The following is a 26,501-nucleotide window of genomic DNA, read 5'->3' on the forward strand; positions in this document are numbered from 1 at the left end:
ATGTGCTTTCTGTTTGCCAGTAACTTAATGTGCTAGAATAGTACTAAGATGTTAACATTTCTGAACATTTCAAAGGGGCTCAAGCACTGTTGGCATTCCAAAGATCTCTGAAGCAATTTTTATCTACAGTTACCAGAGCTCTCAGGCCCATACTTTTAAAACATTTTTTTTCCAAAATAGCTGTTTAGAGCTTTTAGTATTTCACTTAGACCCAAAATTCACTCCCCATAATGAAGATAGCAGATGCCACCAGTTGCACAAAAATGCATAAAATGTAGATTTAAAATAAAAGAATTTAAAATGATCATTTTTTGTGTTGCATTTTCTATGTTACATTTGGTCCACATATGTGCACTGTACAGTAATTGTATACTAATGATAAACCCGTACTTTCAGCAGGCTTTCTATGCCTCAGAGAATACCAGTAGGCTTGCAAACTTTAAAATACTGCATTTTGCCAGAGAGATAATTATTGTAAGAATTATTGTTGATACCATCTGCAGAAAATTCCATTATTGCTCAGTATTGCAATAGCAAACCAATGTCTCAGTCTCTTAAGGGGCCCTACACATACAGCAGTGGCTAAACACGTGAAAAATATCTAGTGCTTGGCTTACAGATCTGTATCAACTAGGTCTCAGTTTTACTAGTGTCTATTTGACTGCGACAGTGATGGGCTTTAAATCACTAGGCAATTGTCCAGACTCAGAGCACACAAAGCCACAAATACCAGCAGGGCAGGGGGCTGAAAAAAGACACAAATTATCTTGAAATACTTCAATTAATGTTTAAGTTGGTAGAGAGATGTGAGAGGTGCCAAATCAGCTCCCATTTCATTATAGGTAGAAAAGATCAACTCTGTACTCTGTGTGCTCATCGTCACCCATATCCAGCCAAAGCCCTTACCTCACCACAGGCATGTGCATAAGCTGGGATCCAGTTAATTTATGGCAACGTGCAGAACACACAAAGGCAGATATTCTGTCCACGGAGCAGAAATATTTACTGTAGCACTGTTTTTCTACTACCTAAATGCTACTATCATCCTTAGTGAGAAAAAGAAATCATAAACGAAGACAGTAAGAACAGCAAACAGTTTCTACCTACATAACTCTTTTTGAGGGACCAATCTCTGTCTTTGGACTGCTGGCTTTAGCACCTACTGCTTAAAAAGTGATTTGCTTGTCTGACATATATTTTATCCAGCAAGTAGAGGCTCAGACTAGGTGATTTTGGGGAGTGGGGGCCTGAGTAAGGAAGGAGGAAAGGTAAAGGGAAGAGGTTTGAGGAAACAGTTTATTCACTAAGAATGCAGTTGGGATGATCCAGATGAATTTCATTTCGTTGTTTTAATAAAACAAAATGATAAGTTTTTTTAAAGATCGGCTTAGAGAAATCTTACTGAAATATACTGATTTTTGTTTCAGAACAATGATTAATGATACTTAGAGAAACAAAGACTTTAAAAAAAAGGAATGATATTTGTTATTTTAGCTAAAATGATCATCTTTCTCAGATTTTACATATTGACAAGTAAATCAATTATTATTCCAGATCAATCTAAGCATTACAATTTCATTAGAATTTATATTTGAAAGGGCAGTGACATGACAAGCTGTCCAGGAGAGACCTTTATATTAAGAACAGCAGAAATACTGAATAGCTGTGTCACCAGCTGTGGTTTTGCTGGAACGGTTAAAATTCTATTACTAATCAAATCTATTTATTTTTCATACTTGCAGCTTACAATGTTTTGAACAAAATATCATCAAAAAAATTTCCAAGCATGAGTAATGAAACTTGGAATTATGCCTAATTTGGACACGTGGAGGGCCCAAAAGAAGAGGACCCAGGTTGGAAAAAAAGGATGCAAGTTTAGCTCCTTGATCACTTGTCCCTTTCCACCCATCTTTTAATATCGGTTGTCTTTAAGAAGTACTCAAGGTTAACATTCAAAATCAGTAACTGTTTTTCTAAACTAAGGTTTCAGTCCCTGCTTACAAGACTGATTGCAGACTAACTTGCAAACAAAATCCAGGAATATCACACTAGGGAAATGTAGACAACAGCAGTACTTGAGGTCTATATTTAGTTTTTTTAAAGGAAATAAAGGTATTGGGAATAGTGGGTTTGAAGGGAATTTTCAGGAGAAGATCCAAAGGAAGGAGATTTCTCCTTGGTGAACTGAGATCAAAGAAACTTTCTAGGTGTCAGTGGCACCATAGAACAAACACAATGATGAGAGCCACAAATAAAGATGAGGTTAACATTACTGATAAAGTGTTAGAGCTATGGATCATTACAACGTGAAACAAGAGAAATATCTACATAGGATCCTCCAGCGCATATTTCCCTTTTCACCTTCATTTAGTTATTTTAACCAGGGCTAGGATAAGTCTATCGAAACGCACTGGAAATTTATATCTAAGGCAAACTCTGTCTGTACATTGTGAACAAAACAGTCCCTATGAAATGGTATCTGTAAACTGTTTTGTCCAGTCTTTCCTCTCCCAACAAAGTATCAGACCACTTCAGAAAAAGCATCAAAAAGAATGGGATTAGGTGTAGGCAATATTTAAACTCTACTGCATACACATGATATTGCACTACTGTATCATCAAAACCCATAACAGTAAGAGAGATGATCAAAGAAAATACTTTTTTGGAACCGTATCTAAAGCATATAACAAACAGACAATTAAGCAGGAATTAAACAGGTAAAAGCCCTGAACTCTGATACAAGTCAGCCTACCAATCTGCACATAGTAAGATTTTAAATTGTTGTTTTGTCTTGATTTTTTGGTACCCAGCAGCTTTTTACAGCAAACCAGACCATTAATTGCAATATCACTCATTTCATAATTACATTTTATTAATTTCAGCTTTACAGAAATGTTATTTATAAATTTCCCAAGTCACCACCAGTTCCCACCAGCCACCCTATTATTGCTGTGCCATTTCTAGGGTATTAAAATACCATCTCTGGATTTCTCAAAAGACAATCCTGTTTGCAATGCTGATATTCTGGTAGGCAGAGGGAGACTCACAGCATCCAACAAAAATGCTCAATTTGTAAGGCTTTGAAAAATCATGAATACCAACACAAACTGTGAGGAAACTAGGACACGAGAAAAGAATGGAGAGAAAGAATAAAATTAAGCACATCAGGGAAAAATAAAACTCCTTTTCTAACTGAAAATAATACACTCAGTAAATTTTAACTTTTTTGTTATTAGAAGCTGGCAACAGCTTTTTAACATTTTTATAATAGATTTTGCAGATTTTCTCCAAGAATGCATAACACCAATCCCTCAGAATCAGTTGCCTAATGTCTGAAAAACATTTTTATGAACTAAGTGTGACTATGCATATTTTTCTTACCTGGACAGTTTAACAAAGTTCACAGGCCTGAGCAGAATGTATTGTAAAAGAAATCTGGAATTAAAAAAAAGAGGGGGGGGGATGTTTAATTTTTGTTTATTTCTCACTGATGGCAAATTAGCAACAATAAGTGGTTATTACTATTTTGTAACAATAAGTGTTTACTACTATATACAAGCTGCAAGCAGAAGCAGCTAAATTATACTAAACAAAAAGCTCCTAAAAATCTATTAGGTCACTGATAACCCAAAAAAGTCCTGATGGTGTGTCAGAAATAAATTTATAAATAATAGTACCAAAAACAACAAAACTATCCATACTGTGCTATCTGAAAGGGTATCTGTTATGTCAAGTTTGTGTCAATTTTTGTGTCATCTTTTTATTCAAATACCACCAATATATCTATCATTACTTCCTTAAAGGTATACTCAGACTTATAACATGTCTATCTGGTAAAAACATGTATTTCTCATTAAATGGTCTTTGATGCACAGTTCATTTACTTTCTATAACATTTCACATAAACACAATATAAAAAGAGCATTATTAAGACTGAAATGTGATTAATTTAAATATTAGAAAATGCCAAATGCTAGGCTGCCTGGGCAACCTTCATTTCTTCAGTGAGTATTGAATATGATACAGTTGTGAAGTACTTAATCATATAGTATTCTTCCATGGGAATTCCTTTTCATTTGTTGTACGAATGGACATGCAAATTTCAAGAACCAATATTTTTTAAAAATTTTACTGCTTAATTTGTGGACTGGTGAGACATTCATGGAATAGTATTCAAATCCTGATATAAAAACTGCAGCATTTTGCCATGATATGTACAATCTAATCACTATGGTCTTCGATTGTGTCACAAACACTGTGCAATTCAAGTTCAGCAAATTCTTTTGGAGGAAAAACACTGTCCCCGTTTTACAGATGAGTTACTTGGTGCTAAGAGATTAAGCTGAAAATTGAATACACTAATTTGGGTCACATGGGCCTAGTTTTTCAGGACTGAGCATTACATAGCACTTTATATATTCAAGGCACTGCTCTCAACAATTTCAGCTGGAGACATGAATACCAACCACTTCTGCAAATCAGATGTTAAACTGAGATTACAAAATATGGAGAACATGCAATTGCTGACCATCTCTGAAAACTTTGCTTAAGCAAAGCACTTCACACCTCCCCCTTCTGTGTGGACTCTGTGGTAAATCTGAGGATCAAGTTTTATTCTCCAGGGCATTGTTTGACTATCTGTCCTGAGACTCCTTTTTCTTGTCCTGAGAAGTTTCCAGCTGCTGCATACCTTCCCCCTTCTAACTGCTTACGAACAAGACTCTTGCCTACCACAGAACCTAATTCATCCTCAGAACAGGCCCACCTGTTCCCTGGCTGGATCGAGGACTGTATGAAAAACTGCGTCACCAAGTAATGAAAGATTCCCACAGCGCATTTGCAGAGGAGGGCCACAGCAAGGCTGCACAAGCCACTCTAGTATTGTTGGACTTTACCACTTAACTAATGTTTTAAGACAGGTTTTCTTGGTAACTAAAGGTCTATTTGGGGTGGGAGAGAACACAAATAATCTTCAGAAATTCTGTTATCAGGCATGGTAGTTGTCAACCCTAACAACTAACTCCTTGACGTCAGAGAATAACTGACTGCATCCTTTATGCAAACCAGCATGGCAGAAGGGTCATTTGCTAGTGTATCACCAAATATTTGTTGACCACAAGGAAACTGTGAGACTAAAGAATCATAGTTTCAATTCTGGACTCTGGAAACAGAGCCTTATTATGGTAAGTGACATACAATGTCAATAAAGACTCTTGAAAAAGCAAGATAAGGCAGAAAGATAGTTCTTTCATCCCTCTTCCATTCACCCTAGATAGCAGTTGCAGTATACTGAAGCTTATGTCATAGATGAGTATCTGTCAAGGTGCCTTGCATTTTTTTACTAGGAGGGAAACCAGTAACCGTGATGCACAGAATTCTGGAATGGGCCAATAATCAGTAATCAGGAAGGGTATAAACAAACTGCAAACCCAGCCAGGTCAACCCAGTTATCAATAAACCCTAGAATATATGTGGCCAATAAAATATAGCTTCCTCCTGGCTACACTAGTATCCTTCTAATGTAGCCTGACTAGTTTATTTTAATTTAAAAATTGGGATTCAGGTCAAGCAACCTTGAGCTGAAAGGGTCATATCCTCACCATTTCCTTAAGCACCTGCCTGTACATGGTATTTTGAAACTTCTCTCTCATTTCAGAAAGATTAATGATTGGACTTATCTTCTCTGTTCCAAGTCCAAACCACAATCCTGCTACTGCGTTTGCACTGGTGGACTCATGCAGCTGTGCAAGTCAATGTGCGTAAAACAGTTTTTTCTCCTCAGATCTAAGAGCAGGAAAGTTTGCAACAAGCCATTTGCCCAAAGCAATTCAACAATAGAAATTAACTAATACCTCATCAATCAAAGTAAAATAAATATAAACATACAATTATTAAAATGGCTGACAGCTTCATAGAGCAAGTAAAAGCCTGATACACAATCTACCTAGATACACACAGTTTTGGCAAATACAACAACTGTGAAAATATGATTAATGGTAGGCTAAACGATAAATTAAACAGACATGTTGCTTTCGTAAGATTTGCTGTACACAATCTTCTCATCTGAGATTTTACGCAGAACAAAACTGGAATGAGTTTTAACAGAAAAGCAGAAAACATATCCAGAACCTACGCTGCCATCCACTCTTACTGCTTCAGTTCAGAAGAGTGATCCAAATGAGTTCAAAACAGACTTTCAGTAACAATATGATATGCAAGAAAACTAGTAAGTGTGTAAATGGGCTGCTAGTAAATGTGTAAATGTACACTGGATGCAATTGTTTTTTCTTGGGCAGAACTCAGAATTGTGGACAGCCACCCCTGCTGATGCAGGGTGCTTCAAAAGCCCTGAACTCTGCTCCGGGAAAAATGGCACTTTTTGGCACCAGCAGGTCTGTTTCCTTTATGTATTTTGTCATAGCCTCTTTCAGAACAACAACAACAAAGGTTACTGCTTCTCAGTCCAGTTATCTCAGTATCACTAAGAGAAAGTAATTTGGATCTATATATTCTAGTGAATCATAAACAAAGCTGTTATCCGTGCTCTCACTGGAGGAACAGGCATCATGACTGGGGAAGACGGGCCTTTATAACCAGTGATAAAGTCCAAGCAGGAAATGAAGCGAGTTTGCCTTCCAGCTTGCAGGGTCTGCAGACATAACAACCAACTTTCTATTTCCAAACTGAGCACATACAAGGCATGAAAAGCATCAATATGCTGTGACAATAATCATGGAACTCTAAAGATACCATTTTTACAGCCATTTTTCAGTGAAGAACAGTGGGTTATTCTATTTGCATCCTTTAAACATTTAATAGTAATCCTATTTTATGCATATTCATTTTAAGTCATTTATAACCAGATTTGCAAAGGTATTGATTTCAATGGGAGTTAAGGGCTAAATAACCTTTATATAGAGCCACATCATTCATCCTATTAAACCTCTATTGAAAATAACATTTATTGTCTGCATACAAATCATTATGAAGCAGGCATTATCCAAGGAAGAATTCAATAGCAAGAGAAAAGCCCAATTAACCAGAAATTCAACATAATTACAAAAGTTAGGAAGTTGCTTTGGGATGTGTTTGCCTGCAAATCACTGGGGAAAGATGAAAAAGGAAGTTTGTTTCATCCCTCCTTCCAAAATATTATTTTCACTTCAGCTCTACATTATTAATTTTTACAACGTGAAGTATTAAGGCTCCTACAAAGCAACAGAATAGGGACAAAGATGCCATTAACTGGGTTTCTGGGGGGGATCTTTTATTTTGCAACACTATCATCAATGCTGGAGTTAGCTGTATTAACAGTTAAAAGCAACAGACTGGAGTTCTCATTTATAGCTCTTGGCTGTTTGCAGATAATTAAACTGGCTTTTCTGACTCTAATCTTATAGAAGTTAAAGTTGGGTCAGCTGAAATAATGCAGGAATGTACATTTTAAGGACAGTATTTGAAAGCTTGAACTTCTTCCCTCCAATTTTACACATTTATGTGAAAAAAGGAAAAGAAACAAGAACTGAGTGCCAATGGAAATGGACACTGGGTAATTAAAGTAAGGATTTTTTTAAGTACTGAAAACTGTATTATTTTATTATTGTAGACTCATGTCTTTTTATAAAAAATAGTATAGTAAATCCTCCAACTAGCAGTGTAACGTCAACAGATTAAAAAAACCTATCACATTATGCCTGTCTAAGGAGCACTGAAAGAGCTGGGAAGATGGGGGGAAACACTGTTGGATAGTGTCCCGAAAGCTGCAAAGCATTTCAGGACAGCATGTATTTCACTGCACAGAAATTTTATGTCCCTTTTTAAGTATACAAACTATGGTGGGTTTCATACAGAGTTGTTAAACCAGACAAAATACTCGGCTGCTTGCAAACATGAGGATGAATGTGCCCAGTGAACTTTAAGACCTGGAAACTTCTGTCTTCCAGTGTGCAACTGTTTTTAAACCCATGCCAGTTATTCATAGCTCTCAGGTTTAGAATCAGGTTTCTATTCTCAAGTTGGATTCAGATATAGCACTCTTTTTTGGGTGGACGGGGGAACAGGGGAGCTGTTTATTTTCTCAATTTTCATTCCTACCATTTTTTTAGAAAGCTACCCATCGAGCAAAACAGGCGTTTCCAGGGTGACCGCGACGGTCCCAGGGCACTGGGTCTAGGGAGCCTGCGGTGACACATGGCAGAGATAGCGGTTTCTGTGAGGCCAAACTCCTGGGAAGGATACCTGCCCAGAGGGACTCTGCCAAGACTGAGGCATGCGTAGTTTGATATTATCTTTGACTGCCTCTTCTAATTAACCCCCCTGTGAGACAGAACAAGGCTGAATAAAGCAGAAGATGCTTCGTCCTTGCAATGACTGGACTAGGGCTGGAGCTGAACAACACTGATAGTGCAAGGAGACCCCAGCTAGGTAGCTATGGAGCTGACCCTTGTTGTGACAGCGTCTGAGTGCTTAGGACAGACCACTGCCACCCCAACATTTAAGTCCTATTTAAATGTCATTTCATTCAATGGGCAAAGCTCAGTTATCCTATTTACTTTGCTTACAATAGGGACTAATGCAAAAAACATGCAGAAGCTTGCATTATTTAGCAGGACACACACCTACCCTCAAAACTGAGTAATAGCATATATTTGTTAAACAAGACCAGTTTTGTCCTTATTATGCTGCAAAAACAAAATGAAAGTCACATTACATGGCACAGAAAGCTCCAGTATAAAGCAGTCTAAAAAGTGCTAATTCAAATATGATTATATACATTTTTCAAAAACAAAGTTATGGATTTCAAGAGCAAAAGACTAATAACTAATATTGGACACAGTGAATGATAACTGCAAACATAAATAGTCATTTTCTCAATCCTTATTAAAAATGCTGGGGTTCCTTGACCTTTCATGATGTTTTAAAAAATCCTTTTCTGTAGTATGTATCTCCAACTGGCCAGGGTTAAATCTAAAAAGACAGAAGTGATATCTGATGAAAAAAAAATAAGAAAAAATCTACCAGTTTCTCATATACCACCAAAACTGAACTGGAGATTTTTGCTGGGAAGAAAGATGTTCATGGTATTTTCTGCATTTGGAGTAAGGACATAAGTACAATTAGACACCTCCTTCTCTGTCATACATGTTTATATGCACATAAACACACCATTTCAAGGGATTTTATTGATTTTGGTGGGGGGGAATTTTGTGGATAGTTCTGTCTCAGAAACTGAGAATATACAAAATGACAACTAAATGACCTGAACTTCTTCAAGCTTCTTATAAATGTTGACTGATGTGGGAGTGAAAACACTTTTTTTTCCCCCCCAGTGAGATCTGTTCCACTCTGTAGGGCTTCACACTCATGTCAGTTGTCAAATTAGGGGTGAAATTAGATGCAAATACTGCAGAGAGTTTTGTCTGGGTTCCCCATCTATGGGTGGATTTGGATCTTTTAAATGTAATCAGGTGAAATCAACAGTACCTAAGCAATGCCCAATTTATCAAAACAAAGCTTACATAACTATTTGCACTGTGTTAGCTAGTAGTTTCACTTACGGCTAAAAAAAAAGGACATGATCTTTTAAATAAAAGTCTTTTTTTCTCCTAAAGTACTTAAAAGAGGATTAATTTTTATATAACTGCTACGGGCTACATTGCACTGTAAGCCCGTTATAGTGGAAGAGGAGAGCAGGAAGAACTTGGCTGCGTTGGGAGGAGGATCAGAAGGCACGTCCGCAGCCCACGCGGACACTGCCCTCCTCCTCGCAGCTGCCATCCCCCGCGGCTCGCTGCCCGTGACAGCTACTCCGTGGGCCCCCGGAGCAGCTCTGCAGCCCCATGACCAGCGGGGAGGGGCCCCGCCAGTCCCCGTGTTTCCCCTCCACACACGGCAGCGGATTTCTGCTTTGCTGCTGTTCCTTGCAGCCTCTCTGCCACAGGCCCAGGTTCCTCCCTGCAGAGATGGTGCCCCGCGGTCGAAGGTTCACAGGAGGAAAAGTCACCCCGTGGACCTCCTCCGGACCCAAGTTTACAGCCAACTACCATGTGGTGCTTTACCCTTCCATTTGCTAAGTGATTGTGAATGCTGTAGTTTAAAAAAAAAAAAAAAAAAAAAAACATAACTCACTCCTTGTATGAGCCATCTTTATATTCCAGAGTATTCAGACTCAGTGCTACACTACACTTGCAATCCATGCAGCATAAAGCAGAATGTGCTGTTGAGTACAAAATATCAGATGGAAGTAATAGTTCACAGACTGATCTGAGAGACATCGCTATAGATGCAGAGCAATTCCATTAAATCATATAACTGAAAAAAAAACACCCCCTCAATCCTGGCTCACTACATTACTATTTCTTTTTGATATATATATTTAAAAAAAAAAGCACAGTAAGCATTACACTGGTTATTTATCTAGTCAAATAACTTGTTTAAGATTGTTGGCACTATTTCAGTTAAGTTTTGTAATTTGTCTTCTAACATTTTTAATATACCACGTGAATAGAAAACTGCATTTCCAAGAACTGTAAAAGCCACAAATTACATAATGGTTGCAAAGTGGACTCTGTTTTAATTCATAATAGGTATAATCAGCACAATAGAAATTAATCACATTATATTTCAGTGCATCCTTAAAATGTTCCAGATGTTTTATGCTTTCAGTATTTCATTTGTATTTACTTAAATTCTTATTAAACAAGGTTTATACAGGAACGGTACACAGAGCTGACAGCTAATCACCAAATTGCTCTTTTTTTTTTTTACTCGTGTGTCTAAACAGAAGAAAATTATATTCTGTTTGTTGCTCCCCCCACCAAGCAAACCAAAGCAAAACAAACAAAAACCTCAACTAAGAAACCTATCCAAATATAATGCTATACAGGAGGTGAGATGAAATGACATGCTGCTTTGTTCTTGTTTTCCCTATGAAGCTACAGGGCTCTAGAGAAGTAAAGAAAATAAAAGCACAACACAAACTAAAAACTCTAATCCCCAGGACTCTCAAAGACAGTCCCCTATGAATATTTCATTCTCCAAATACAGTCTGAAACTTACTCTGCTTAGGCGTGTTCCTGAAGATTATTCTCTACCTTAAGATTCTGGCATCCTTTCCTAGATAAATTCCTTTCCCAGTTCATCCTTACTGGTACAGCTTCAGTATTCCCACTGCTTTCCCGTCTGTTGACTATCTCATCCCTAAATAGTTTTCCACATAAGTCACATCTCCCATCCGTAACTATTTTTACATCAGGAACCTGTTGCCTACTCAGCCAAACGCTTACCTACAATGCACTTTTCACTATCACCACTAAGAAAACTGCCCTGGTTTCGCTGGCCGTCTTAGCAGCCCAGCTCACTGTATGTGGCCAGCCCAAGGTCCCCTCCTTGGGCCTGACAGAGGGACAACTGAAGCCAGTGGCATTTGCAGCACCACCGTGACCTCCATCTTTAACCTTGAAAAAATGTTATCTCCACCTCTCTTTTCTCTGGTAACACAGATTTCTCAGATGAAGAGAAGTATTTCAATAATTATTATTACTCCTCTGACTACTCTAACAGAGAAACCTTACCAAAGACATACTATACAAAATGTTTTTCTGAGCTGCAAACTATAAATCTTCTGATTGTTGATCCTTCTGCAATCTCTTCCCTATCCATACACCTTCATGCACAATGCTAGTCTTTCACTAGGCAAATGCAAGAAATCTGTATCTCTATTCCAGTAGCAGCTACTGTCACTCTCTCCCATTTCTCTTTTCTAACATAGTCTCCCTCTCCTTTTCAAACTCTCTTTTTAATGTCTGGAACTATATAATCTAGTAAGGGAAAAATCCTCCTGTTGATACTCCTATTGCCTTATTCTATTTATATTTTTGTTCTTGTCCCTGTATGTCTGATCGCTTTGAAAAGTCTCAGTTTTAGTAACATTCCCTCTTATAAAGTACTCGCTTGTGTTTCTTGCTCCATCACTGCATGCTTTCTCAGCAGAGTATTTGGCAAGGTAGCTTTCTCTCATTCCCTGTCATCTGCTCAGACCAAGTATTTTGACCATTTTCAACTTAAGTCATCTCCAACCACAGCATAAAGATCTGTCCTCCTCAAAGACGTGTCTTTGTTTCTGACACAAGTGTAATTCAGAATACTGCTGATATTTCAGTCCTCTTAGATGCGTTGCTTCTTCTGTTTTCTAGGCTAAGTGGTGTAAGTTAAGAAAGTCCTTGGTGTATGAAGAAGGCATACACACACACTTTCGAGCCGAAACAGTGCTTCGAGGTACTTAGACAACCTTCATTACAGAACAATCCAAGCACTTAACAAGCATTAGATATTTATCCTCACAACAGCCCTTTTACACAACCCTTTTTTTACCTGATGGGAACTGAGTCATTGGAAAACTACTTACACTACTTAACCATGCAATATTTGTGATATCTCAGGAACCAAAGCTAGGTCTCTGATAACCCAGACTAGAATGCCAACCTACAGACTATCCTTCCCGCTTGCTAAATGATAAGGGTTCACCAGATCTCATGTAGTTTTTCCCCTGTTGCCCTTGGAGTGATCTGTATATGAATGAGCTATTTTGTCTGTCTTTAAGACAGAGAAGTGGGGTATCTTTTCCTCCCCCTATACAGCCCCAGTCAGAAACTGTTTAGCCAGCTGTATTTTGCTGTGCACAGCATTTCTAATTTTAGTCTTTGATACAATGATGATTGGATGGCCCTAATAGCTATTACCAGATGCAGTTAAAAAATAGAAGGGGGAGAAGAAAGGAATGTGTTATGTGTGGTTCCTATGCAGAATTCCAAAGTAACTGGGAAGTCTATACTATTTCCAGTACCATCTTGTTGCTCTGACTCTGAATGTCTTTGGTATTGGTTATAGCTGTGTGGTTTATTTTTCTATAGATAAGTATTATCCATCTTCTGTCATCTGTCTTTCCATTTACTCATTAAAATATTTGCATTCTACTCATCCCTCTGAACACATATTTTTATGTGAAAATGTAGGAGCTGTTGGCCTGTCCACTGTGCATCCAAAGAGTATCTCAAACAGCATTTATAAAAACTCAAAACACTTTAGGGTTAGGCAAACAGAGTTCTTTATATTAGTGCCACCAAATGAATTACAGAACCTGCAGTGGACTTACGACAAAATGAACCCAGGATGTACAAGTACTTGAGAGTATCTAGAAAGGTTTGCTTCTCTTCAGAAACCTTCTGCCATCATGTTCTCTCAGACCTTCCGATCTTGTATTTTTGGACTTCCTATTGGCAGCTGATGCAATCATTCAACCTGCTACAGCAGTCAGTCCACACAATAGCACGCACTGCACCACTCTTGCCTTGCTTCTAATTTGAATCAATGGCTCAGCTGGGTTACACCAAGGCTGTGGTGCTCAGTCTCAACTGTTTAACTTTCTCTACTGCTGAAAATTCTAGATAATATCCAACATGTACAGCTAAAATAAAATCAGTGGCTCAAGATGAACTACAGATCATTAGAAATCCTTTTCTAGGAGGAAAAAAAAAAAAAAGGACCATTTTCCTGTGCTAGAAAGGCATCTTCCTCAGGAAAACACAGTCCATCACACCTGCTACTCAACTCCCTTTGCAAAAGCTTTCCTCAGATACGGAGAAAAAAGAAAACTTCTAAACTATTCAGGACCATGAAATCTACTTTCTCCACCTAAAGACTTTACAAAAGACCGGGGTTTAATTTTTGCTCAAACAGCCTAGCTTTGAATAAGCACTGACATCAGGTGCTAGCCCATACATCAAACAATTCTAGAGTCTGTCACCTGTTCTGCAGAGACGGCTCCACTGTATCATGGATAAACATTGCCTACATGGGGATATCAGCCAGAGGTAGCCACTATGATTATGTCAGTACAGATCCTCAGAGACAAAGTTATTACAAAGTATTTCATTTATCAGAATACTTAGGTCTGCTGAAGTGGGAGACCAGGACAAGAAGAGGGAAAAGTGATGAAGAAGGAATACTGTTGTACATCATGTGCCTAATGCAGACAAAAATCATAAATAAAAATGATTTCCAGTAACAGGTGAAACTTTGGGATCTGAAATGTTTTCAACCTTCGTTAAACAAAACTATTGTTTTCCAGGACTAAAGCAATACAATCTCCAGATCCGTATTTCTGTGAATTCCAAAACACATTGACAAAATATTCTCTCTAGATAGCAGCAGTTTTATTGAGCAGGTTATCTGCTTCAAATTGAAATACTTTCCACGCTCCATGAATTGATCACAGTAAATGTCCTGAATCAAGTCTACGGTTCATCATCTTTTCTCTATGTGTTTCAAGGGAAGACTGAAAGAACACCTGAGGATGTGAAGACCATTTAAACAACCTGCACTGTACCTATAATAGTTGTTTGGACCTGTCCTGTGCACAAGGTATAGTTTTTGCACATGTGGAAATCTAAACCTCTGATATCTATTTCCCTTTATCACTTATAAACTACTAAAAAGGTGTGAATGTGAATTCTGAAAATAGCTGTTTAAAATTAAGTCACTGGAATGGGAAGAAATGACAAACTGTGTTCCTAACTCATTGAATATGATAATGCAATTATGTTTGTACATGTGTCTAAATACACCATTATTAAGTAAAAGCAAGTTTTAAGATCAATTAGCTTCTGGAAATCTGACAACAGCAAACATCTTACATGAGAATTTATAGGAGTACTAGTGCTTCACAAATGAAGGCATTTCATTCTGCTACAACATTATAGGCAAGTTAATTCTACCGATACATATTATGCCTTGCTTCCATAGGCATATTAGAATCATAATGCCTGGTTACGTGTAAGTGTATGATGTCTAATGAAGTTACCTCAAATTATGGATGTGTCCTGGATCTCTTAAACTGGTCCAGACTGAATTAAAGAAAAAAAAAAAAAGACATTCAAAACAAGTCCCTGCATCCTGTGAAGTCTGGCAAGATCTTAAACCATAACAAGGCCATGAAGGAGCTTATGGCATTTGCAAGTACCAACATGCTAACACTTAGCTTGATATATCTTACAGATGGCAGTATTTTGCCACAGCAGGGAGAAGATCTTGGCAGGGAAGCACAGAAAACAATAACACTGAAATTTTTAGAACTGGATTTTCAGAACCTGGCCTCCATATTTGTGACATCTGAAGCTAGGCTGGAAATAAAGCCTTTAATTTCCTCCGTAGTTTTTGCCAGTAATGCAAGGAAACCTTCAAGAAAGGAGGTGAAAAATTAGGCAGACTTTAGCAAGGTAAGGATCCTGAGCAGCAGTAACAGGATGCCGAGGTATCTTCCCATGGCAGTGGAGAAAACACTAAGATGGCGTTACCTTCTGCAAGGTCAGAAGCTCAGACTACTGAAAGAAAAGCTTAACTACCAAAAAATCCTATTACTCACCATGCTGGTGCTGGCTAAAGTTCTAGGGTACTCAATGTTACAACCTCCAAAAAGGCCTTTTGGCAATAGAGTTTTCTTCTGTCTTTGAATTAGCATTAGCTTTCCCAGATAAACAACTCTGCGTACTTATAAAACCACCTTAATGAAGGCAGGGAAAAGAAGAGCATGGCTGATTCAAAAGTAGAACCAAGGAAGAGCTATAAGGAAATTTTCGACTTCATCCAAGTCAACAGAACTTTTGCCTTGGCTTCAACAAAGTCCAAATTTCATTCAGGGTTGCAACAAAGAGCAATTTGCTGCATCTCCACCCCTGCCCAGTGGTGGGGACAGTGACCAGGGTCAGCCACAACCTGGCTAGCATCAGGCACTGCCACAGGCCCTAGGCCCAGCCAGGGAGGCAGCCCCCAGAGTGGGAGGACTCAGGGGGAAGGGGGATGCACTCAGGGCCCTAACATATATAATTTATATTCATAGATATTATATGCACCAATATTACTACACTTCTGAGCATGCAGGCAGTGACTAAACAGAGCCTCTGCTTCATTGCCTCATTGCCCTGGCCAGCCTAACTGAGTCAATAAGGGAAAGTGGTGGTTAGCACTCTTCTTCCCACAGGAGGATCCACTCATAATGAATTCCCATTCATCTTGGAAAAGAGGAGCCAGAAAGGGTGGTGAGTCATTACTGCTTTCCTGCAGTGCCCTCAGGCAGCACACTTCTGCCTCATCCTTCACATAGCAGAACCTATAAAATCCCAGAAGGGGCCTGAGAGATTTCCACTTTACAGTCCCCTACTGAAAGCAGCATATACCATCTACAAGCCAGAGGATAACTGTGCATGGACTGCTTTGCAGTCTGACACCCAGTATTCTTAGCAAATGTAAAAAGCAGGCCTCCAGCCTCTGTTCTCTTCATAGCAGTGATCCTCAGTCTATTGACTAGAAGCTAATGGTAGTCTTTAAAATATTACAGGATAATCTGTAAAAATATTGTGAGATTTTAAAGCTGAGATAAGAAAACAACACAGACACATCCCTGAACATGCAAGCCAGTATATAAACAAGTGGGGAAAACAAAGTTCATAAAGGAGCATCGAAAGTTTAGTTTCATTTTTATCTGTTGGTAAATGAAAAACACTACAGCAACTCTGAAGAGGAAGGTCTTTGGTTTGTTTGTGTTCTCCAAAAGGTTAGGTAGTCCTTTGATTAAATAGGACTGGGAATCACTACTATAAAGCACCCATCTTTGTAGCAGCTGAGCTCTTCCTGAGTAAATTAAATCTGCACTGTACGGCACCAACTCAATTGAAGGAGATATTTGCTCTTCAACACATTCTTTAATGCTCTAAAAGAAAATTTGCTGAGAGACAGAAAGAATGTTTTACAACAATCATCCTGTTGCTGGTAGTGGAAATACTTTATCAAGAAGTGCCCTGAAAGATATGTTGCTAGTTAGTCCTTCATATGAGAGAGACTCATTTACTGAGGATGCTAGTTTAGAAAGCCGGCTTGTCATTTTGCAGCATTTTTCTTTTCATTTCCTTGACTGCTTTATGTTTAAACAAAACCAGTCAAAATGATCTGCTCAGCTCCCAGATTTTTATTCTTTATCTGCATACAGTTTCCTGGCTTCTGAAACAATAAGTATTACTCTGTTAGCACACGCAAGCTAGTCACCCTGTTACTACACATAAGCAAACTAGTCCAGTTTCCTTGTAACATTTTCCAGGTGAAGTGGAACAGCTAAAGCTTGGAGGAAAGCCATACAAGGCTTTTGTATCCTGAATTTTTCCTCACGAAGAGCTCTTCCCAACTTCCATTGCACATGCCTTCAGCTTCGAACCTGAAAATTCTGCTAAGGTAACCCTGCCGATGAGGCAAATGAGTGGAGTAACCATGAGCAAGGTGGTACACATCACCTAATAGGTTACACAGGTAACAAAGTGAAAAGCAGCTGCTAAATTTTTGCAACACAATGTAAAACTCTACCTTAAAAAGCTGCTCAAAGCTCATCAGAAATGGCTAAAATTCCAATACTTTTTCCAGTGAATTGCTCAATACTTTTTCCTTAATCTGCACAAGATGAAAGCTTTTTAAAAAATGAGCAAGTATGACTCATTTTTATGACCAATGCACCATTCGCAAAATGCTTTCCAACCAGATTGGAGTTCAAATAAGACATGTGTATTGTTGCAAAACAAAATATGCTGGCTGAACAGAATGTATTCATCTATATTAGTTTTTCTTTCTAAATCCAGCACACTGGGAGCTAAATTAATCTGCTGAGTGCTAAATTCATCTACTGAGAGCTACTGTAGATTCAGGGAAATGTTTTGAGTGCTGTAGCAAACAAGTCTCACTCACTCAGGAGCCCTCTGTGGGTTGCTGGTGTTTTAACCATTTTGTCTGCCTTCAAGCAAGCAAGCAGCTGATAGATGGGGAAAACGCTCATTGATTTGCAGTGGCAGCACTACGGCCAATCAGCCCTAGAATGAGGCACAATCATGAATCTCTCCAACTATGCATATTTATATGCAGCTGTCGTACATCTAAGTCTCCAGTGAATACAAAGTGCTTGTGTGGCCACCAAGATGCACAATGCTATACTGCAGTATGCTCTGACTTAACTACGGTACAGGAAGATGGAATATATAGAAACACATTTCATTTTCCTTAGGTAAGCTACCCCAGCACAGTGTATGTCTAATGTGAGTAGACCATATTCCCATAAATTCTTAATCCAGTGGCATTTTCAAAGGGCTAAATTATTTAAAGGAAACAAACATTTTGAAAGAATATATTGTCAGTAAGGTAGGTTCAGCTACTACAATAAAGTTAACACAGACAAGCTGTGTTGCTGGCAGTGTCAAAAAGCCTCATGGCACTGAGAAAAGCATAAGAGAAAGAACTGTCCCTTGAGTTAGCTACAGTGGTGATACAGAGAGCATACAGGGGCACAAGATGTATCATGAGGTTTAGGTTTTGACTGAAAGGCAAGACTGTGCTCCTTGACTCTAAAAAGTGCAGCTCTAAAATTCTCTATGAACACAAAAAGACAACCAGAAATATGGCACTGGGCAGAAGGCTACTGAAGTCAATGCATTAAGGACTAAAGGGGGCTAGCTGGTCAAGCCCCCTTAGTAGTCAAGCCACTGAGTGTCTACAGAACTATAATGACATTTTAGAGCATTTTGTTATTTCTTAGTGTCTGGACTCAATTTCTCACAAAGCTTCTGAAGACTTGTATCAGAAGAAAGCTGATGCTGGAACCCTCTTTGTGCAACATCGAAAAGGAGCTGAAACACAGCCTATGCCCCCTGTGAATGGGTAAACGTGGCTGTCTCTGCTCCGCACAGTCAGGCTGATTGGCACATCCCCTTGAGGAAAGCCTATCCTAGGAGCTCCCTTAGGCTGCTAAGTTACTCAGCCTAGACATAAAAAGAAAAATTACCCTCCCAAGAAGGTGGACCTTGCCATTCAGGCAAGAGCACATGTACAAACAAGAATGGGCACAAAAGGCTGTAATCTAAAACCATTATAATACAAAACCATAAACAAAAATCAAATGTGTGCATGTGTATATATATATATATATATATTCTTAAAACTTCTTTAGCTAGTTGCTGGACATGCTTGCATTTGCAACTCCCTTGTAAACAAGGCATGCTAAAAGAGATAAAGTAAAAAAAAAATGTATACATTAGGATAGAGTATTTTCACATCTGGTATTTACAACTGAAAAAGACTACAATCAGGTTTTATTTACAGGGACAATCATATATAAGCTTAACTCCTACTATGAAATTATTCTCATATTTTCAGTTTCAAAGAACAATAGAAAAAGACTTCCTCTAAATGCCCAAAAGAAATCTCCTACATACTATATATATGCTAAATAAAACTGCTAATCTGAGAAAGATTGTTACAGAAATCTACATCATTATAAGATCAAACTTCAAGTAAAATTGTACCAAAATGATGAAAATCTTGTATGGATCAGGAAATGAAGCAATGGACCTATTTTAGCTTCAAGTTTATTATTGAAAATGGGTTTTATGATTTGCTGTGCATAGTTAAAAGTGCTACCCAGACAAATTACAGCTGCTCTTTTAACCTGAACATAAGATGGCATAGTTCCAACCAATCTGAAGTATCGTTTCTAGGCAGGATGTCAAATCTAGACCCCCTGGGTTCCAGAATGATGGATTGAACCTTGAAAGTTGCAGCAGAGCAGCATATGTGATTTCTGCACTGTATTCAGATCACTCGTGAATACATTAAAACGTGTCCATGCATGTTACTTAAAAGTTCCATTTTACTGTTTTAAACTAACCATTCAAAAGAAAATAGGTATTTTTTTCCAAAGGTAAACAAACAAGTATTAAGAACGCAATACTAATTTAAAGGTGAAAGCACTGCTTGTTAATTTGTTTTTCTTTGTTTACAAAAGAGGAAATTAGGTAATGATGCAGCCAACAGAGCACCATTTTAGTGGCCAGCTCTCCTCACACAACCATTGGCACACAACTTCTATCAATTAGAAAAAACAAAGCTGCACTTTTTGTGTTACCAACCACTGCAAGTACATTTTAACTATTAATCTCCCTTTTTAATAGTTTTTTGGCACAAATATACAGTTCAAATTTTAGACTTCAGCCACACTTCTCCACCTGCTCATTCTTATGCTCTAATTATTGATGTACCACAATATCCCTTATTTATTTATTTTCCTCTCTTCAGCATCCCTTTTGTTTTCAAGAACTGCTTCCCTGCAAACCCCCAATTAAAAAAAGAAAGCTATCCCCCCAAATACCTCTTAGAAAGCTGGGGAAGGGTGGAGGAAACTAATATCATATGCTGAGATTATCATGCAGTTCATCCTGATTTTGTGCTTGCGAAGAGACTCGCCGGGCAGGGAATGTCTCCTGCTACATGCTGTAGAGCACCTAGCACAGAGAGGGGGCTCTGCGTTCGGCCTGTGAGTACTAGTACAGCTCAAGAAATAAATCCATTAGCACCATCACCACATATAAGTGCATGTGAAACCCCAGTGAAGTTTTTAGATGAACAAAATGCATGTAAAGACACATTACAATGTTTTCGGACTTAAAGTGAGAGCAATGTTACTAAAAGACTAAGACAGACTCAGCTGGAACACACGCTTTCAGTAGAAGTAATAACAAAAATGATTAGTGGAAACTCAACATACAGCGATCCTACAAATGAGTCGAGTAACTCAGTATTCTAAAAGATTCTAATTTACGTATTTTCCAACTAGTTCATGTCTGCCTGCAGGACATGTTTTTAAACACAGTATAAACATTGTGAATTTTCTGCTTTGTCAAATTCTACAGTTATGCCTTTCAGAATCCTCTGTTTCATGATGACTTAAAATATCCCTTTTATTTTAACTTAGTAATGAAGTTTTCAACTTCCAGCCTAAGACTTGTTTTAAATACTACTCTGAATGTATTTTATATAGAGATATTTTACATCACAGAAGTGCAAAGAACATAATTTCAAAACCTGGTTCATTTGCAATCCTGTAAGATGTCACTTTAAAATAATCTATAGCATTAAAGGTTCTTACAGTGGCCAAAGCCATATGACCAAATCACACAGAATGGTTGAGGCTGGCAGGAACCTCTGGTGATCATCTGGTCCAACCCCTTGCTCAGAGCAGGGTCACCTAGAGCAGGTTGCTCAGGGCTGTGTCCAGTCAGGTTTTCAGTATCTCCACAGGAGACTCCACACCTGCCAGTGCAGCCTGTTCCAGTGTTGGATCGTGCTCACAGTAAAAAAAGCTTTTTTCCTATGTTTAAGTGGAATTTTCAGTGTTTCAGTTTGTGCCCATTGCCTCTTGTCCATCGCTAAGAGTCTGGCTGTCTTCTTTACTCCTTCCGTTAGGTATTTATACATATTTATATTCTTTAAGCATAAGAAATTAAAATGGCTAAAATTGGTTAGTTTACAAACACATCTTCGCATAATGCTTCTTTCCAGTTAATTTTTAGCATGTAGTTGAGGGTAAGTCACCGAGAATAACAAAATAAGTAACAGTCACAATAATAGTCTGTTCTAACCTAAAGAAAAGATGATAGAAATCCTTGCTATGTTACTATCCTGACCTTCATTTGTAAGTATTTATGGAGAAACCAGTAATGACTGGATGAGATTCAGTGTACACGCTCAGCATTTAAAAATTAATACATGATGATAGCTAATCATATGATGTCTCAAATTTTTTCATAGGGTGGACCACATTTTTATAAAAGAGTGGCTTTGTGGACTTTCTCTTGTCCTATACATGACCACATATGCAGGGCCGTATGACTCAGACACAAGATGTTACTTTGGGGTAAAACGTTACCCCGTGCCAGCTGTACTTCAGAAGCTCTGTATGATGCTTACGTCAGATGAAACACGCACCAGCTAATTCAAGTCAGCTGTACTCTCTTTCACTATAGATGAAGTTAACTTCTCATCAAGTAGAAGAGCAGTATCACATAAACTGGTACAATAACTCATTACATTGCAGTAATGTGCTCTGCATCCTCACTCCAAATTGCAACAGAAGTTCAGGAAAATTAAGACTATGATCCACCCTACACAAAGGATTTGGTCTTCTTAGCCATCCCAGTACTTTTGGAAATGTTGCCTTAGATTTCTTAATCTTCTAAAAAGCAAACAAATGAGTAACACATGCCTAAAGGGTTAAAATTTCAGAAAAAATACTATGAATTTTTTAAAAATTTCCAAAGGAAATTAAGCACTGAGATTACTTTAAAACCTAAGGCATTTCAGGTATGAAAAGCAACCCCTTTAGCTTTCTGTTTGGTTTTTAAACAATGCTATGGATTACAAAATAGGTTTTAAAATTTTAATGCATTAAGAGAGTGAAAAGTGAAGAAATGTTTTAAGTTTCTAACACATTCTTTGCTGCTACTGAACTTTTTTATAAGAAGGGATATGAAGAAACACCTCTTAAACTGAAAGCATAATTATGCTGAATTTAAAAGGAAGTTCTAGCTACCAAATTTCAAAATTAATTCAATAGGTAATTTTAGTAAAGGTTTGGAGAACTAAGAATATGACTGCCAGAATTTTCCTGGAATTGCAGGCATGTGCAAATTTGTATTTTTGAAATTTGATCAACTTTGAATCCAAACAAATGGTTACCAAAGAAGCTGCATCAGTAAGCATTTCTCCTTTTTATTAATGTCATAAATCTGTATGTGTTGCAGTGATATGCAGACCATAAATAAATCCACCAACATAGTTAGGTAAAGCTTTTAATTTAGCTATAACATTTGACATGAGAAGCAGTATGGTTAATTGATATTAGTCTACATCAAAAATAATTTTAAATGAAATCTGTCTAATGTAAGCTGCTGCTGCTGGTGGACCTTAAACTCATTCATCCAACGAATCACCATGAACAAGTGACCTCAACAGTTCCCCAACAATATTATGAATTTTTCTTTTATTTGTAATTGGATCATTTGGTGTTTTAACTGGCTCACTTTCCAAGCTCAGCATCCTACATTTTATCATCCTAATGTTTAATTTGGTGCCAAATGTTGAACATTTGTTTCTTAGCTATTTCATTCTTTGAGGACTTACAAAACTGAGAGACTGAAGTCTTATTTGCTAAAAGTTAAAGCAGCAGCAACTCCTCCAAAACGCCTTACCAGCAATTCTGGAAAACGAAGCAAACAAACATACAAAAGCCCTTTAAGTATTTCCTCCCTGTTCAGCTTATCATCTCCTAAGTAAGGTGCAAGCTGCAGAGGTTGGATTCCTCTATGATACGGTCACCTGGACTCAGAACACTTAAATCTAAACATTTTGACATGGGCAACCAGGCAGGCATCAAGAGGTGACTTCAGGCCTCAACCAAAGCAAACCAAAGGCAATAGGCAGTGGCTTCTGCTTGCAGCAGGCTCTGCATCAGTCTCTCACTCTGTAACACAAATGAAATTCTGAATGAAATCAATGGCAAAATTCTCATTTAAGGGGGCCAAAATTTTGCCCAAGTTTCTTATTGATTTTATAGCAATGACAGAATTTGATATCCTATTACCAAATTCTTAAGAAACCAGCCGCCTTGCTATTTAGGATCATGCTTTTTCCTAATGCTTTTCCAATTATTACAGAATCACAGAATCACTGAGGTTGGAAGGGACCTCTGGAGATCATCTAGTCCAACCCCCCTGCTCAAGCAGGCTCACCTAGAGCACATTGCACAGGATTGCATCCAGGCGGCTTTTGAATATCTCCAGAGAAGGAGACTCCACCACCTCTCGGGGCAACCTGTTCCAGTGCTCTGTCACCCTCACAGTGAAAAAGTTTTTCCTCATGTTAAGATGGAAGTGTCTGTGTTTCAGTTTGTGCCCGTTGCCTCGCGTCCTGTCGCTCGGCACCACTGAAAAGAGTCTGGCCCCATCCTCTCGACACCCTCCCTTCAGATACTTGTACACATTGATAAGATCTCCTCTCAGCCTTCTCTTCTCCAAGCTAAACAGGCCAAGCTCTCTCAGCCTTTCCTCATAAGAGAGATGCTCCAGTCCCCTAATCATCTTTGTGGCCCTTCGCTGGACTTGCTCCAGTAGTGCCACATCCCTCTTGTACTGGGGAGCCCAGAACTGGACGCAGTACTCCAGATGTGGCCTCACCAGGGCTGAGTAGAGGGGGAGAATCACTGCCCTCGACCTGCTGGCAACACTCTTTCTGATGCAGCCCAGGATACCATTGGCCTTCTTGGCCACAAGGGCACATTGCTGCCTCATACTTAACTTGGTGTCCACCAGCACTCCCAGGTCCTTCTCAGCAGAGCTGCTTTCCAGCAGGTCAACCCCCAGCCTGTACTGGTGACTGGGGTTATTCCTCCCCAGGTGCAGGACCCTGCACTTCCCTTTGTTGAATTTCATGAGGTTCCTCTCTGCCCACCTCTCCAGCCTGTCCAAGTCTCTTTGAATGGCAGCACAGCCCTCTGGCGTATCGGCCACTCCTCCCAGTTTCGTATCATCAGCAAACTTGCTGAGTGTGCACTCTGTGCCTTCATCCAGGTCATTGATGAAGAAGTTGAACAAGACTGGACCCAGTACTGACCCCTGGGGGACACCGCTAGCTACAGGCCTCCAACTAGACTCTGTGCCACTGAGCACAACTCTCTGAGCTCTGCCATTCAGCCAGGTCTCAATCCACCTCCCTGTCCACTCATCTAACCCACACTTCCTGAGCTTGTCTATGAGGATGCTATGGGAGACAGTGTCACATAGATAATTACATAGATAATCGTAACCATAAAAAGAAATAATGGACAACTGTTAATAGTTAGCCTACATGCTGTAAGTACAAATGAATTTTCCAATGTAAAGGCACCAATTTATTACCAAAATATTTCTTTCCTTTGGATGTAAACTAAGTTCTCTTTTGTCTTTTTTTTATTTGTTCTTTGTTACTATTCATTATCATTAAATTTCCTGTAATTAAGACTGCTGAATTAAAAACATATGGTTGCTTGTGAAGCCAGTACTGCACAACATACCAAATTCCCAGAACCATGTTTAGCAATGAAAGAGCAGATCATTTTTCATTATTGCTATAGGATTTATTAAAACTTAGTATAGTGCAGCTATAGGTCATCAAGTTCCAGCTACTGCCCTATTAAGCATTTACTGCACTTTTGTGTACGAGTGATATGCACTTTGAAAGTCATCTTAAAGAGCACAACATTGTAATGTAAAAATCTGATTCCTAAAATGTGTGCTGGTTTTCTAACAGACATAGTCCATATAATAAGCCCAGAATATCCATTATCTTAAACAAACTCAAAAACAAATGACTTTTATGAGGCAAAATCAAGGAAACACTGCTGAAGCAATGTATTTCCAGCCCTCAATGGCTCAATAATTTTCCAAGAACACAGTTTACCTCCCCCATTTATATATTTATATGGTTTGCTTTATCATTTTGCAACTGTAGTTCATAACACATTATTTACTCCAATCTGCATCTGTTGGAGTTTTGTTTAGCTTCACTGTCCCCCTACTGACCTAAAAAAAAAAAAAAAAGCTTCTTTAAATAAATTTTTCATATCACAGTAATGAAATGTCACTAAATTATTCTTCTCAAGTAATACAACAGCTTGTTTTAAAGAAACAGAGAATCCTTGTGCTCAGAGATAGATGCTGTCTAAAGATATTGTAAATACTTGTGCTGGTAGCTTCTGATGAGGCCAACTTGCTGTGAAATGCCATTCTTCAACTACACAAGGACATTTCAGCCCATGTCTGTTCTTCACCTCCAGTCTTGTTCTCTGATATATAATAGATTTCATCATATATTATCTGCCTGGCATTTAGAATAATGCATTACAGTAGGTTTTGCAGGATGCTCTATGTGTATTCATAATGACGATGGAAGAGTATGAATGAAATTTATGTAGTGTGTGAAGAGCAAAGGACGGCCTTTAAGTAAGATCTCCTTTTCAACTTTCTTATTTTACATTTTCAGGTCATTTTTTGAAACACACTCCCACAAAAAAGTGGCAGCTTTTGCATCCTTCTTATGATGAGCACTGAACTGTGTAAAATGTAAAAGTTGGCAGGCTCATTATCTTCATCCTTTAAATACGACATTGACATTTTCTTAAACTCATGATAAAAGCTACAATGATCTGATAGTTGGTCTCCAAGAATAAAACTGACTAAAACATGTATCTGGAGATAAGTAAGAATTTTGCAACGTACAGACTTCCAGCAAGTATCATATGGCAACATGGTCTGTGTGACATAGGACCTGTTCTTCCCAGCTTGAAATGCAGTAGAAGGATCACTATTAGCAGTCATGTAGCATAGTCCATAAGGAAAAAGTGATGCAGTTTTCAGAGCATACAAACGCTGGACAGTAGTACTTCAAACCTTGGAGAAGAGAAGGAGGTAGGAATTTTGAAGTTTGCTTCAGACCACTTAAGAGATCCCTCCTCTAACTTTCACAAAGCTTAATAACCTACGCTGCAAGAGTTCAAGACACAGGGCAGTGGTTTTCCTGTTGCTTGACTTCTGGTACTTAACCCA

This window comes from Apteryx mantelli, chromosome 1 (genome assembly GCF_036417845.1).
Source record: "Apteryx mantelli isolate bAptMan1 chromosome 1, bAptMan1.hap1, whole genome shotgun sequence".
In the NCBI taxonomy this organism is placed as follows: Eukaryota; Metazoa; Chordata; class Aves; order Apterygiformes; family Apterygidae; genus Apteryx; species Apteryx mantelli.